This window comes from Pongo pygmaeus, chromosome 11 (assembly GCF_028885625.2).
Source record: "Pongo pygmaeus isolate AG05252 chromosome 11, NHGRI_mPonPyg2-v2.0_pri, whole genome shotgun sequence".
NCBI lineage: Eukaryota > Metazoa > Chordata > Mammalia > Primates > Hominidae > Pongo > Pongo pygmaeus.
This window is the reverse complement of record NC_072384.2, coordinates 58,777,131-58,791,641: the sequence shown is the minus strand read 5'-3', so window position 1 is coordinate 58,791,641 and position 14,511 is coordinate 58,777,131. Positions and strand designations below refer to the sequence as shown.

Below are 14,511 nucleotides of genomic sequence, written 5' to 3'. Positions count from 1 at the left end.
TATCAAAACAGTACTTTGTATATCTTAATATATATAATTTTGATTTGTTAAAAAAAACCCTGAAACTCTATACTCGTTAAATAATAACTCACCATTCTCCCTTTCTCCAAGTCCCTGGAAATAACCATTCTACTTTCTGTCTATGAATTTGACTACTCTAGGTACCTCATATAAGTGAAAGTATACAGTATTTGCCAACAAAATGGACAAAGTTTTAGCTAGACTGAGAAAAACAAGACACAAATTACTGAAGTCAGGAATGAAAGAGAATACATTACTATTGACCTTACAAAAATAAATAAAAAGGAGTATAAGTGAATACTATGATCAAGTGAATCCCAACAAATTAGATGACTTAGGTGTAAATGGACAAATTCTTAGAAGACACCATGTACTGCAAGTCAGTCAAGGAGATAAAGTGACTAGAACTATAACAAGGAAACAGACTGAATTAATGAGAATTTTAAAAAGTTTTCACAAAGAAAAGCCCAGACCCAAATGGCTTCACCACTGAATTCTGCCAAACATTTAGAGAAGAACTAATACCAATTCTTCATGAATGATTCCAAAATATTTGGAGAAGGGATTACTTCCCAACTCATTTTATGAGGCCAGTATTATCCTAATACAAAAATGAAATGACATCACAAGAGAAGAAAACTAGAGGCCAATATCTCTTATGAGATTATAGGTGCAAAAATCCTCAACAAAATATTAGCAAACTAAATCCATCAACATATAAAAATAATTATATGCCATAACCAAGTAGGATTTATTCTAGGAATAAAAGATTGGTTTAATGTCCAAATAATTAATGTAATACACTATGTCAATAGAATAAAAACAAAAACCCCATGATCATCTCAATAGGTTCAGAAAAAAATCATTTAATAAAATCTTACACCTTTTTGTGATAAAACACTCAACAAAGTAAGACAGAATAGAACTTCCCCAACCAGATGAAGGATATTGACAAAACACCCACAGCTAACATCAGACTTAATAATGAAACACTCAGTGCTTTCCCCTTAATATAAGCAAGAAATAAACAAGTCATATACTTCTAGTCAACATTGTACTGGAGGATCTAGCCAGGACAGTTAGGCAAGAAAAGGAAACAAAAGGCATCCAGACTGGGAAAAAAGAGTAAAACTAACTATCTCTATTTTACAGTGGATATATTCCTATACAGAGAAAATCCTAATAAATACACACACACAAAAAAACTATTATAACTAAAAAACAGGTTCAACAAGGTTGCAGAATATAAGCTAATAGACAAAAATCAATTGTATTTCTGTATACAGCAGGTCTTTGAATAACGTCAGTTCCTTCTACATTGTTTCATTATAAGAATGAGAAAAAAAAATTGATTCCACCGGAGCCGCTATCCCGTTTGGAGCTAGCACATTCTCCCTTTGTTGTGTGGGTTTTCTCCAGGTATTCTGTTTTCTCCCACCTCCCAAAGATGTGCACATTAGGTTAAATGGTGTGTCTGAATTGCCTTAGTCTGAGTGAGGGTGGTGTGTGTGAGTGCACCCGGCGACGGAATGTTGTCCTGTCCAGGGCTGGTTCTCGCCTCAAGCCCTGAACTGCTGAGATAGGCTCTGGCCACCTGTGCCCCTGAACTGGAATCAGCAGGTAAATAATTACCTTACTTGTTTTTTATGAATCTGTCTTAAATGTATGGATAGCTCACATTTATTTCAATGTTTAATATTATTACAAGTGTTTTGGTCTTTATTTAGAAGTTTGGTGATGTTTTTGTGACGAGAAATATGCTGTAGGAATTTAATTCTTGTTTCTATCAATTAACCTATGGCAAAGTTTGTTTCATTATACATCATTTCACTTAAAGCTGCAATTTCCAAGTATGCATCCATAATGTTAAGTGAGGACTTACTGTGTTAGCAATGAAAAAATCTGAAAATGAAATTAATAAAATAATTCCATTGGTAATATCATCAAAAAGAACAAAATACTTAGAAATAAATGTAACAAATGAAGTATAAAACTTGTGCCATAAAAACTATAAAACACTGTGGAAAGAAATGAAAGAAAACCTAAATAAATAGAAAGACAAACCATTTTTACAGTTGAAAGACTTAATATTGTCAAGATGACAATAATCCCCAAGTTGATCTACAGATTCAACACAATCTCTATTAAAATCTCAGATAGCTTTTGTGTGTGTGTGGAAATTGACAAGCCGTTTCTAAAACTCACATGGAAATGTAAGGGGCCAAGAATAGCCACAACAATCTTGAAAGAGAATACCTTCATGAAAGTTGGAGGATCACATGTGCCGAGTTGAAAACTTACTAAAAACTACAGTAATCAACACAGTGTGGCAGTGCATAAGGATAGACATATAAATCAATGAAACAGAATTGAGAGTCCAAAAATAAATCCTTATCTTTATGTCCAATTGATTTGAAAATGGTGCGAAGACAATTCAACAGGAGAAACAGCCTTTTTAACAAATGGTGCTAAGATAACTGGATACCTACATGCAAAAGAATAAAGTTGGATTTCTCCTTTAACCATACGTAAAAATTAACTCCAAATGGATCACAGACTTACATGTCAGAGCCAAAACTGTAAAACTCTTTTTTTTTTTGAGACAGAGTCTTGCTGTGTTGCCCAGGCTAGAATGCAGCGGCTTGATCTTGGCTCACCGCAACCTCCACCTCCTGGGTTCAAGCCATGCTCCCACCTCAGCCTCCTGAGTAGCTGGGATTACAGGCGCCCGCCACGTCGCCCAGCTAATTTTTGTATTTTTAGTAGAGACCAGGTTTCACCATCTTGGCCAGGCTGGTCTCGAACTCCTGACCTTGTAATCCACCCGCCTCAGCCTCCCAAAGTGCTGGGATCATAGGCATGAGCCACCGCACCTTGCCTAAAAACTCTTAGAAGGATGCATAGGAGTAAATCTTTGTAACTGTGGGTTAGGCAAATTCTTCCTATATACTATACCAAATGCATAAGTGACAAAAGAACAAAATAGAAAAATTGGACTTCATGAGATACCTCTTTAGAACCATTAAGATGGCTATAATAAAAGAGACAGACAATAGTAAGTGTTGGTGAGGTTGTGGAGAGATTGGAACTCTCATACGTTGCTTGTGGGACTGTGAAATAGCGTAACTGTTTTGGAAAACAGTTTGACAATTCCTCAAAATGTTAAGCAGTTACTTTATAACCCAGAAATTCTACACCTAGGTATATACTTGAGAAAACTGAAAACATATGTCAACCAAAAACTTACACAAAAATTTCATAGCAGCATTATTCATAACAGCTAAAAACTGGAAACTGAAATTCCATCAACTGATGAATGAATAAAATAAATGTGAGATATATATATATATATACATATATATATATATATACATATATATATATACACACACACAATGGAATATTACTTGGCAAAAAAAAGAAATGAAGTATTGATATATGCCATAATATGGGCAAACCTTGGAAATCCTATGATAAATGAAAGAGCCACTCACAAAGGATTACATATTATTCCATTTACATAAAATGACCAGAATAGGAAAAGCTGTGAGAATGGAAAGTAGATTAGTGTTTGATCAGGTTTGTTGGTAGAGTTGGATGGATCAGGTAGTAACTGCTAATAGGTATAGGGTTACTTTCTGTAGTTATAAAAAATATTCTAAACTTAGATGTGCAGTGATTGCACAATTCTGTGAATATACTAAAAGCCATTGAAATGTATACTTTAAATGGATAAATTGTATGGCATATACATTATATGCCAATGTTACTCGTGTCCGTGTGAAAAGACCACCAAACAGGCTTTGTGTGAGCAATAAAGCTTTTTAATCACCTGGGTGCAGGTGGACTGAGTCTGAAAAAGGATTCAGCAAAGGGAAATAGGGGTGGGGCAGTTTTATAGGATTTGGGTAGGTAGTGGAAAATTAGACTTAAAGGGGGTTGTTCTCTTGCGGGCAGGGGCGGGGGTCACAAGGTGCTAGGTGGGGAGCTCCTGAGATTCACTGTCCAGGAGAAGGAATGTCACAAGGTCAATTGATCAGTTAGGGTGGGGCGGGAACAAATCACAATGGCGGAATGTCATCAGTTAAGGCAGGAACTGGCTATTTCACTTCTTTTGTGGTTCTTCAATTGCTTCAGGCCATCTGGATGTATACGTTCAGGTCACAGGGGTTATGATGGCTTAGCTTGGGCTCAGAGGCCTAAAGTCAATTAAGCTGTTAAAAAAAAGTCGTCTCCTGACTCACTGTTGAATTTCAAGGTGATACAATTATTGTAGGTGTGGACACAAATATTGCCTATTCCCTAAAGAACATGCCTGAGAAATTGGAAGGCATAGGAAAGATGAAGTATATTAAATATGACCCAGGCATGCAGTGGCTAATGCCTGTAATCCCAGCAACTAGTGAGGCTGAGGTGGGAAGATCACTTGAGGCGAGGAGTTTGAAACCAGCCTGGGTGACAAAGCAAGGTCCCGTCTCTACAAAAACTAAAAATATTTGCCCAGTGCAGTGGTGCATGCCTATAGTCCCAGTTACTTGGGAAGCTGAGGCAGAAGGATGGCTTGAGCCCAGGAGTTGGAGGCTGCACTGAGCTATGATTGCACCACAGCACTCCAGCCTGGGTGACGGCCAGACCCTATCTCCTAAAAACAAACAAACAAACAAACAAATGAACAACAACAAAAACAAACAAACAAAAAAACAGGCAAAACAAAAAAAGTACAGGCCTATTATATATTGGTCTCATAGGAGACTCTTTCTTGGGTATGATTATCCTAGATAGGTAAAGGTGGACAAGATTCATTTAAACCACAAATGCTTTGTCAGTACCAAAATGGAATCACTTATGTCAAACCCTAACAAAATGGAGCTGGAAGGTTGTAAAGGAGGTATGGTCATTCACATATAGTCCTGTAACAGGAACTGTCACAAAGGACTTTCCCAACTGGAATTTCCAGCTAAGCCACTTCTATGATAGCGCTCTTCTAGCAATAGCCAGTACCACTAATGAACAAATGCCACCATCTGTAATAAGCCCCTGTAGCCCAGGGTGTTGTTTCAGTACAGTTTAGTGGATTTCTCCTTTTTTCTTTTTTTAGAGACAGGGTCCTGCTCTGTCACCTAGGCTGCAGTACAGTGGTGATCTTAGCTCACTGCAGCCTCAAACTCCTGGGCTTGAGCCTCAACCACCCTAATAGCTGGGATTACAAAGCATAAACCACCATGCCTGGCTGATTTCTTCTTTTGCCTCTAAAAACTTCCTGTTGCCCCAACCCCCTCCGACGCATCTATGGTTGCCAATGCATTCATATTGTGGATTGCAAGCCCTTGCCATTCTCCAACAACTTCTTTGTTTCTTTGCTGGTCTCTCTGTGGCTCAATTTGGGTTGACACTGCTTTTGGCAGTTCTAGTAACACTGATTTCATAACCATCACCATGGAAGACTCCATAAGACAAAATCTATATGTATCAAAAAAACAAAATATTTTTTCTTTGGAAAAATAATTGGATTTAACTTAAATTCCTTTGACTTTTTATGCCTTTGGACTTTAATTTTCAAGGAGATTTAATCTTAAGTCCTTAATTTTATTTTATGAATTTCATAACAGGAAGCAGTTAGAGTCATATTTTAGTCATTTTGTTGCTGGAATATTTTAATTTAGTTATTTAATCTCATTGCAGAGCCTCTCATGAACAAATCTGGACACTATGGTGGCACATAGTTTACAACGGGAATAAGATTAGGGAATAATTATTCAGTTTGGGGTACAGAATGGCCCCATAATTGATTTAATTAATACAGCAATCTGGTCTATGTCAGAGCTTTATGGGGGCAAAAATTAATATTGACCTCTGTTGACTAAAAATGATCCACAAAAAAACAATAGTTGGTATTAGGGGAGTAACTTAGTGAAAGTTAGGAGCAAGACAATCCAGGAGTGTGGGACCTTCCCACGATACCCTCAGGGGATGGCTGCAACCTTGGCTGGCCTTCCTCAGTGGTTCAGTGAAGAGAAGAACAAGCTGCAGAAGGCTGGGGTTGGAAGAACATGCACTCCTGGGTTCGCTTTCCCCATGATGGGACCTCCAGGAGTGTGGTATTCTTGGTCCTTCCACACTTTACTCCTGCCTCCCCTCTGTGGTAGGTGGGTTAAGGTAAGAGAATGAGCTTGTATAGCTCAGTGCCCCCTCCCATCTCTCTGGCCTGCCTATAGGAGCATGTATTCTGGTTGACGTGGGCTGTGCTGTAAGCCTGGCAGCAAAACCTCAGTCCTACGGATGGAAGCTTCCAGTTTTTCTGCACTTACTGGGTGGGCAAATCTGTTTAATTCTGGGGTTCAGAATCAAGAAGCCAATTGTGGCAAACCCCTCGCCCATGTCACCAGCTTAGACTTCTTCAATATTAAAGGGAATGTTTTGATCTCTGTTGTCTCTGTACTCTTCAATTGGCATGGAAAAACAGATCTGTTGGCTTCTTCAAACTCTATTTGTAGATGAAGCACATCAATTGATACTATATTATACAGCCAGGAAGATTCTTTCACAAATGAGATAACCATTGGTCTCAGTCTTGAAAATTATTTAGATTGTAATGTTCAAAAAAGATAGAAAAGTCACTCCAGAGAAAGGGACACACATTCATGGTGTTAGTAGTGGCAAATCCATAGAATGTGCAGCAACTTGATTCTTACCTCCTCAGAGGAAAGAATTCATCTGAGGGACATGAGGCAGAGTGAGAGACCAAGGCAAGTTTTTGAGCAGGAGTGAAAGTTTATTAAAAAGTATTAGACGGGTTGGGTGCAGTGGCTCACACCCATAAGCCCAGCACTTTGGGAGGCTGAGGCAGGCAGATCACTTGAGATCAGGAGTTTGAGACCAGCCTGGACAGCATGGTGAAACCCTGTCTCTATTAAAAAAAATGCAAAAATCAGCCAGGCATGGTGGCATGCACCTGTAGTCCCAGCTACTCAGGAGACTGAGGTGGGAGGATTGCTTGAGTCCAGGAGGTCGAGGCTGCAGTGAGCTGTGATCATGCCACTGCACTCTAGCCTGGGCAACAGAGTGAGACCCTGCTTCAAAAAAAAAATAAAATGCAAATAAAATGAAAAGAAAGTAACCAAATTACAAACATAGTTATTTCCCCATAGTAGTTTTCAAATTCTGGACAAATAACTATAACTGACAAGTTTGAGTTTAATCCATTTTAAGCAAAGAGATATTGTGTTGGCACATTTCTGTTCGTAATTCACTGAAGTGATAAGGAAATTCTAAACAATGCAAAGTTCAGCCTTTAATTACTACACTTCTATCTCTCTGGCAGTTATCTAGCTGCAAAAGCAGGTACCTCAAAACTTAGCGGTTTAAAATAACAATCTGCAACTTGGACAGGGCTTGACAGGAAGGCTCATCTCTGCTTCACATGACATCAGCTTTGGTGGCTCCACTAAGAGTTGGCGACCCCTCTCCAAGAGGGGTCACTCACAGGCACTGGTTACTGGCTGGGAGCTCAGCCTGGATTGAGAGATAGGAACTTCATTCCTCTCCATGTGGGTCTCTTCATGTAGCCCAGGCTTCCTCACTGCACGGTGGCTGGCTGCTGAGGGAAAGTGACTCAAGGACCGTATTGCCTCTTAAGACCCAGGCTTGGAAGTTATACAGTGTTGTCTATTGCATGTGTCAGTCTAATGACACACAAATTAAGGGGAAGGGACATAACCCCCACCTCTTGAGGGTGAGTGGCAAAGTTTTGGAAGAGCATGTGGGATGGGATATATTGTTGTAGTTATTTTTGAAAAATACAATTTGCTACATCAGGTATGACATTTTATTACATTCTTTAAAATGTGACAATTGTCCTTCCCTTTTTAAGTTACAAACAAAAAGTAAAACTAAAGGAGTATCTTGATTTTCTTTAGGCAAAAATCAGTCAACTAGTTTGAAAGTCATTAGTGAAAATATGGAGAAATATTAATTCCAGATAATCGGGTTAAAATGGAGACCTAGCATTATTTGGCCAATTAATTGACAGAATGTTACAAGATGCCAAAGACTGGTAGCATAAAATACTGTATTCCAGACTATAATGAGCAGTAAACTGGAAACATAATCTGTAATTCTGCAAATTGAACTATTGTTGAATGAATTAATTTTTCCGTATCTGTAATATTTTTACCTTATGTAATAAAAACCATAAATCTGGAAACAAAAGTATTTTTTTCATAAATGCAGTAACATCTTGAATTCTCTTGAAGAACATTAATAATAGTATCTGAAAATAAAGAATTTGAGAAAATGAGACAGAATAAGAAAATGAAAAAATGTAAATTGCAATTTAAAATTTCATAAACAAAAGCTGGGCATGGAGTGGCTCATGCCTGTAATCCCAGCACTTTGGTGTGGGGGCCAAAGGGGGAGGATTGCTTGGGCCCAGGAGTTGAGACCAGCCTCAGCAACATAGTGAGACCCTGTCTCTATACAAATAAAAATCAAAAAATGAGCTGGGATTTGTGCTGCACGCCTGTAGTCTCAGCTACTCAGGAGGCTGAAGTGGGAGGATCGCTTGAGCCCAGGAATTGGAAAACAAAACAAAAACAAAACCAACAAAACAAAATAAAAATTTCATAAAAAAAAAATATTTCTTGTACCATAAAGGCAGAAAAAGGCACAGTGAGAATTGCAAAAAAAATTTTTAGCATGTACCAAATACCAAGTTTCGTACATGTCATTACATTTCTTTCTGGTATTCTTACTTCCAGCCATACGCACATTTTCTGCTGTCAGGCAGTTCTCATTGTGCCCAATATACACCATCTCATCTCAACCCTCTGTTTTGTTGTTAGGCAGCCCCTGGATCTTTCTTTTTTCCTGTATGGAATTCCAAGTGTTTCTGAAGAACTCTGCTAATTCTTACTACTTGGTTGGCACACAGGGACTCTGAGTAGTTTAATGAAAAGATGGCCAGTTCGAAGGTGTAAAATTTACATAATCGCAAAGGATAAAGCAAATTAAGAGAACATTTTATGATGCAGAAGATAACACATCATGCTCCCAGACAGAGTTGCAGCTTTCCAGATCCCCAGAGTTCTCTACAAGGAGGTGGCACTGTGGCTCATACCAGATGTGGAGAGTTAATGGTTGCATCAGATATGAGATAATCTCTGGGCAATCTGCTACGATGTTTTTAAAAACGTCTTCTGCAGTATAATATACACATAGAAAAAAGCAAATTTCATGTGTTCAGCTTGATATAGTTTCATAAACTAAACACCTCAAGGGAGTTTTTATACCTTGAGCTCTACCTTGTCCAACTGTTCTGGAAACTCTGACATTGGGTTTGCCTGCAAAGGAAAACAACCTCAATACATGCCTGAGTATTTACTGTGAAACTGGGTATTTCCAAAGCTCACCCCTCAGCCAGCCTAGACTTCAGGTCTATTTAGCACACATTCTTACGCCCACCTTTTCCAACTTCACAGGAGCCTCTCATCTCTCCATTAAGCTCTTATTTACTCAGGACCACACATTTTATTAATTGGTGGCTCACTCATTGCTTCACATCTATTCGGTTCCCATTGCCACTGTATTTTGACAACATGTATTGCTTACTATTTAATTGAAAAGTTGGGGAGGGATAGCATTAGGAGATATACCTAATGCTAAATGACGAGTTAATGGGTGCAGCACACCAACATGGCACATGTATACATACATAACAAACCTGCACGTTGTGTACATGTACCCTAAAACTTAAAAGTATAATAATAATAAAATTTAAAAAAAAAACAAAAGTTGGTTTTTCTGGCTGGCCGCGGTGGCTCACGCCTGTAATTCCAGCACTTTGGGAGGCTGAGGTGGGTGGATCATGAGGTCAGGAGATCGAGACCATCCTGGCTATCATGGTGAAAACCCGTCTCTACTAAAAATAAAAAATAAAAAAAATTAGCCAGACATGGTGGTGGGCACCTGTAGTCCCAGCTACTCGGGAGGCTGAGACAGGACAATGGCGTGAACCCAGGGGTGGAGCTTGCAGTGAGCCGAGATCGCACCACTGCACTCCAGCCTGGGTGACAGAGCTTGCTCTGTCTCAAAAAAAAAAAGAAAAGAAAAGGTGGTTTTTCTTTAAATAGATCATTTAAAATTGTTTTCTATATTCTTCAAGTAGCATTATTTTAAGGAGCAGAGCAAGAAATTAATGGCAAAATGGGATTTTTATCCTTAAATAAGATTTTCTTTTTTTTTTGGAGACACAGTCTCACTCTGTTGCCAAGGCTGGAGTGCAGTCGCTTGATCTCAGCTCACTACAACCTCTGCCTCCCGGGTTCAACAAATTCTCCTGCCTCAGCCTCCTGAGTAGTGGGTATTATAGGTGTGCACCACCATGCCTGGCTAATTTTTGTATTTTTAGTAGAGACGGGGTTTCACCACGTTGACCAGGCTGTTCTTGAACTCCTGACCTCAAATGATCTGCCCACCTTGGCCTCCCAAACTGCTGTGATTACAGGTGTGAGCCGCCACACCCAGCCTTAAATAAGATTTTGACAGCTACACAATTAGGGTGAGGAATGCATAAAACATTCAAATCTTTAATATTCCAAATCAAAGGTCTAACTACTTTGGGAGATGTTAACTAAAATATCTTGCCTATATACTATAGAAACAGAATTTATAAAGATACATTTATAAGAATTTATAGATTTGTAGAGTGAACTGGTACACGACAGAGTGTTAAAGTAGTTAGATCTTTGGAGACCAGCCTCAATGAGGCTTCTATCTTTGAAACTGCCTGTCTCTGTAGGACAGGCAACGCTGACTATACTGGACATAAGGTCATGGTGCTAAACTACTGGCAGGTGTAGTCATGGGCTTCTTTTATATATTTTACTTAAAGAATATTATAACCAATTTGGCTTATCAAATTAGTGTAGACAGAGGCTGAGGCGGGTGGATCACTTGAGGTCAGGAGTTCGAGATCAGCCTGGCCAACATGGTGAAACCCTGTTTCTACTAAAAATACAAAAAGTTAGCCGGGCGTGGTGGTGGGCGCCTGTAATCCCAGCTACTTGGGAGTCTGAGGCACGAGAATCACTTGAACCCGGGAGATGGAAGTTGCAATGAGCCAAGATCGTGCCACTGCATTCCAGCCTGGGCGACAGAGCAAGACTCCATCTCACAAACAAACAAAAAAACCCACACACAAATTAGTGTAGATAAAAAAGGTATCCCTCAAGTTTGACAAGAAAGTGGAGAGACAAACACAACTACATATTGCTGAGAGTGTAAACTGTACAACCTCTCTGAAGAGCAGTATGGTAATACTTATTAAAACTGTCTACACCTTTATGCCCAGTGATTCCATTTCCTTTTTTTTTCTTTTGTGAGACAAAGTCTCACTCTATCCCCCAGACTGGAAGTGGAATGGGGTGATCTCTGCCCACTGCAACCTCAGCCTCCTGGGTTCAAGAGATTCTCCTGTCTCAGCCTCCTGAGTAGCTGGGATTACAGGTGCGTGCCACCATGCCCGGCTAATTTTTTTCTATTTTTAGTAGAGATGGGGTTTCACCATGTTGGCCAGGATGGTCTTGAACTCCTGACCTCAGGTGATTCACCCAGCTTGGCCTCTCAAAGTGCTAGGATTACAGGCATGAGCCACCGCACCTGGCCTCCATTTCAATTTTTATCCTAAGTACATATTCATAAATATGGAAAAAGATTTATGTACATAACGTGGTATATATTGAGGCTAAAAGAAAAGGATTTAGGTACAAAGATACTTAATCCAGCATTATTTACACTAAGAGCAAAAATGTTGAAACCATCCAGCAACAGGGAAAATGTTAAATAATTTATGGTTTGTTTCTATGTAGACCATTATGTAGAAAAAAAAGCTAATGAAATTTTAGACATAGGAACAGCTCATGACACAAGTTTGTTTAAAAAGGCAGTTTCCAGGACTTTTTGTAAAATTACTGTTTTTTCTGAAAGACTGAGAGAAAATGTTATCTGAGTGGGTTATCTCTGAGTGATGTAATTATTGACTATTTATTTTCCTGTTTATTCTGTGTTTCCTACAGAGCTCTATTATTTATACAATCAAAAACTTGTTTTTAGAAAATACTGCTTTGGCAATACTTTGGAATGGAATTTGGTGTTCAAAGTCTCAATCATGATGCACTCCGCTAATTTTAAAAAATTAACAAGAACTTCACAAAATCCTAATTTTGATCTTCCCTTTCCCCTTAGTCTTTTTCATTGCAAATAGTTTCCCACGGTCTCAATTTCATCTTTAAATGTGAGCATTTTCGGTCATTACTCTTCAAATGTAACTTTGGTCTCCACAGGCTGATATATTTTTAATGTTTCCTCATGGATTAAAAATAAAAGCTCTCTGTATCTTTGATTTTCATCTGAACATAGTCCCACACTATGTCGTGCATTTTAGTTAACAAGTGGTAACTTGCTCAGGAACTTTTTTTTTCTGGATAATTTTTATCTCAAAAAGCACTGGCAGGGCCACTTTGTAGTCAGTGACACGTGGAAACCAGTCTACCGTGAGCCACTGGGACGCACTGGGAAAGGCTGAAAAGGCGCCCGGGGTTCCAGTGAGCTCAGGATACCCACCCAACGGCAGGGCTGGGGCCCGGGGCAGGCAGCCTGCCCGGGAGAGTCCCCTAGGGAAACCCGAATGCGGAGGCGAGGGCAGAAGACGCCAAGTCACGGACCGCCCAGGGTGGCCGAAATAGAGAAGGCCAATCTGGGAGACCGGCCTCGGAGAACACAGTGCAGGGTGGAGAACTGGAGAAAGAGGTAAAAACTTTCAGCAGGGATGGCCGAACATTCCATGCAACACCCCTTTAAAACGACGTTTCAGGCGATCACTAGGCCTTGCGACCGCAGCTTTAGCAAAACAGAAAGATTTGCGACGGAAGTCCCTTTCCAAGCCTGAACTCACCTTGACCCTACGAGCCAGAAGCTGGGGAGGAACTCGCAGTCCGGGCGGAAGAGCGCGCATGCGCCGCCTCAGGCGCCTGTCCCGGGGGTGGGGCCTGTTCCCTCCGCCCTGGGTCTCCACAGGCTTTCGCGGGGCGGGGCCTACTCTCTCCACTCTGGGTCTCCGCGGGCGTTCGGGGGGCGGGGCCTGTTCCGTCCGCTCTCGGTCCCCGCGGGCGTTCGGGGGCAGGGCCTGTTCTCTCTGCTCTGGGCCTCCGCTGGCGCCCGCCCCGCCCGCCTCACCTGCGCGGCACGTGACCCGCACCGCCCGTGGGCACCTGAAGGCGGATCCCGCGCGCCCCCGGTCTTGCAGGTGGGAGCGGCCGCGCCCACGGGCGGGCTCAGCGGCGGTGGCGGCAGGTGGGGAAGCGCGTCTGAACCCTCCATTTCCCGGTTCTAACCGCGCAGCAGGGCCCAGCCGGGACCTTGAGTGCGGCGAGGCGTGGTTCGTGAACCATTGGCCCGGGGCTAGGGCGGGCGTGTCGGCGTCGGGTGGAAGGAAGCCCCTTGCGGGTGAGCTCCCTGCCTCCCAGGCGTCCCTCTTGCCTGTGGTGGCTCAGTCCACAGAGGCCCGGCCGCTCTTAGAGTGGGGCACATTCTTGGTCTTTCGTGCGTGGGGGGTGTAAGTCGCGGACTTTATTTTGGGAGCGCTGGACACCTTTCGGGTTTGCTTTGAATGAGATGGGATCCCTGTGTTTACGCTGGGCAGCTGACCTGGTGTGCCCGAGAATTTACTGTTCGCGTGACAGCCGAGGCCCGAGGGAACGCCCACACCACCCCCCCCTCCGCCCCCAAGGCAGGTCCTGGGTAGGCCTGAGAGCTTTTTCAAAACAAACTGTTCAGCTGACGGTGGCCTCGGTGCTCCCCACTGAATGCCCTGGAACTGCAAAGGGAGCTGAGTACCGCAGAGGGCTGGGAGCCGAAGTTTGTTTGGAAAATCACCTGTGCGCACTTGCACAGCTGGGATTTGCGAGCTCTCCAGAAAGCACCACCTAGTCTTGATTGTTTTCAAGACAACAGTACAGGGTAATCTACCAGAAATTTTCGTGTTTGGTTTTTAGGCTTTATTGGAGTTTATGTTCGAAGAAAAGAAGCTGAACTTATCCTAAAAGGATAAGATGAAGATAGGGGAAGGCATGCTCCTGATGTCTTAATATTTGTTTGATTGATTGATGGGGTCCTGCTCTGTTGCCCAGGCTAGAGTGCAGTGGTGCAATCACAGCTCACTGCAGGCGTCACCTCCGGGACTCAAGTGATGCTCCCGCCTCAGCCTCTCAAGTAGCTGGGACTACAGGTGCCCGCCACCACACCCAGCTAATTATTTTTATTTTTGGAGAGATAAGGTCTTGCCTTGTTGCCCAGACTGGTCTTAAACTCCTGGGCTCAAGTGTTCCACTCATCTCGGCCTCCCAAAGTGCTGGGACTACAGGTGTGCACCATCGTGCCCAGACCTTTTTTTTTCTTTGGTAGAGGTGTTTCCGTAAATAAGACTAGGACAAAGGA

The 14,511-nt window shown here is 41.7% G+C and overlaps 1 protein-coding gene and 1 long non-coding RNA gene across 24 annotated transcripts in view; one reads left to right on the top strand and one right to left on the bottom strand.

The window, feature by feature from the left end:
- Positions 1–3,829: 3,829 nt before the first annotated feature.
- On the bottom strand, positions 3,830–13,035 carry LOC129031479 (uncharacterized). The gene is made up of 2 exons (XR_008501054.2): positions 12,971–13,035; positions 3,830–8,290 (listed from the first exon to the last, which is right to left on the bottom strand). It is a non-coding gene; the product is annotated as an uncharacterized LOC129031479 (long non-coding RNA).
- A 105-nt stretch (positions 13,036–13,140) lies between these two features.
- The window catches only part of WDSUB1 (WD repeat, sterile alpha motif and U-box domain containing 1), a 50,882-nt gene continuing 49,511 nt past the window's right edge, over positions 13,141–14,511 (top strand). For 5 of the 23 annotated variants that reach the window (XR_008501052.2, XM_063647576.1, XM_054477969.2 and 2 more), the window contains exon 1: positions 13,147–13,321. The gene's annotated coding sequence lies outside the window, so the exon portion shown is untranslated. The other 18 variants (XR_008501051.2, XM_063647574.1, XM_063647572.1 and 15 more) reach the window with 16 other exon arrangements.